At 34.7% G+C, this 1,831-nt stretch overlaps 1 non-coding gene across 1 annotated transcript; it reads right to left on the bottom strand.

Moving 5' to 3' along the window:
• Positions 1 to 1,021: 1,021 nt before the first annotated feature.
• LOC121205312 (small nucleolar RNA R71) lies at positions 1,022 to 1,128 on the bottom strand. The gene has a single exon (XR_005900396.1). It is a non-coding gene; the product is annotated as a small nucleolar RNA R71 (small nucleolar RNA).
• Positions 1,129 to 1,831: the final 703 nt, after the last annotated feature.

The raw sequence follows: 1,831 nt of genomic DNA, 5'->3' as shown, positions 1-1,831 counted from the left end.
GAATAATAAGTGAAGTCTAGGTGGATTCTTTCCTGGGTATTGTCTATCTCATTAGTTTTATTCGATTATTTTCCTAATTCATTTTCTGTTGCGTTATTAGTAATTAGGTTAGTTAATTTTAGATTAAAAATAATTCCTTCAATTTATCGGCTAAATAATAGAAAAATAGTAAGTACTAGTACTTTTAGTCCTTATGGATACGATATTCCCTACTCACCATAACTATACTATTATTTGATAGGTGTGGTTGTCTTTGTCGTAATTTTAGTTAGTTTAGTGATCAGCAAGTTTTTTGTGCCGTTGCTGAGGACTAAAATATTAAAAACACTTGATTTTTATTAATTTAGCCATTTTTATTTTTATTATATTTTATTTTTGTTTTTAGTTTAATTTTTGTTTTCTAATTTTCCTTCTATTTACTTCTAGTAGGTTCCATTAGTTTATGACTAGGAGAAACCCATCGGGACCTTTGGCATTTGACAGAGAAATTGAAAGTACAACTCGTAGAAACTGTAGAAAAGTAAGGCAAAATTGATAGAATATAGTGGAAGAGCAAGAGGACGTCATTAATATTACTGAGGAGATGGCTGAAAATTAGAATAATCAGCTACCTCTTGTGGTTGTTGCAAATCCTGTAAATTCAAATCCTGCTCCTAGTACTATGTACGATTATGCCAAATCCACACTAACTGGGGCTGAATCAAGTATTGTGAGACCTACCATTGTTGCGAATAACTTTGAACTGAAATCGAACACTATTCAGATGGTCCAACAATTTGTTCAGTTCGATGGTTTGCAAGAAGAAAATCCAAATACTCATTTGACTAATTTTCTGGAATTTTGTAACACTTTCAAGATTAATGGCATTTATGACGATGCCATTCGCCTACGATTGTTTCCTTTCTCGTTGAGAAATAAAGCTAAATAGTGGTTGAACTCTTTACCACAAGGTTCTATCACTATATGGGATCAAATGACCGAAATTTTTTTGCTGAAGTACTTTCCACCGGCTAAGACAACTAAGTTTAGGAATGATATCTCTTCCTTCATAAAAATGGACCTAGAGACCCTATATGATGCATGGGAGAGGTATAATGTATTATTGAGACGGTGCCGCAACCATAGGTTACCTTTATGGTTATAGGTTCAAACCTTCTATAATAGTTTGAATCCCTCAACTAGGTAATTGATCGATGCAGCCGCCTGTGGGACTCTGAATAATAAAACATCTAAAGAGGCTTACGAGTTTATAGAAGAGATGTCACTAAATAATTATCAGTGGCAAGTCATGAGGATAAAGTCAAAAAAAGCAGTCGGTGTTTTTAACGTAGATGTGGTCACCATGTTATCGAATCAGGTAGAACTTTTAAGTAAGAAAATTGATGGTTTATATGGTTCTGCGCACGTACATTAGGTGATGCAATGCGATGCAAATGGAGGAGGAATGAACAATCCAGAATATTTACCTTACAGTCCTAGCACAGAGTACGAACAAGTCAACTATATGTGTAATAATTCTAGGTCTCAGAATAATCTTTACAATAACACTTATAATACAGGTTGAAAGAATCATCTCAATTTCTCTTGGGGTGGTCAAGGAAACTAGAGACCACAACTCCTTCCAGGCTTTCAACAACAACCTTACCAACAAGAGAAAAAGCCAAACCTTGAGGAGATGTTGACAAAGTTTATTTCGGTGTCAGAAACCCACTTCCAAAACACCGAAACCACACTTAAAAATCAATATGTGTCGATTCAAGAACTTGAGGATAAAATCGGTCAACTTGCAAAGTTAATTTCAGAACGACCACAAGGTAGCTTACCTAGCAAC

This window comes from Gossypium hirsutum, chromosome A08, assembly GCF_007990345.1.
Source record: "Gossypium hirsutum isolate 1008001.06 chromosome A08, Gossypium_hirsutum_v2.1, whole genome shotgun sequence".
Classification (NCBI taxonomy): domain Eukaryota; kingdom Viridiplantae; phylum Streptophyta; class Magnoliopsida; order Malvales; family Malvaceae; genus Gossypium; species Gossypium hirsutum.
The sequence above is the reverse complement of the archived record's forward strand: the minus strand, read 5'-3'. Positions and strand labels throughout refer to the sequence as shown.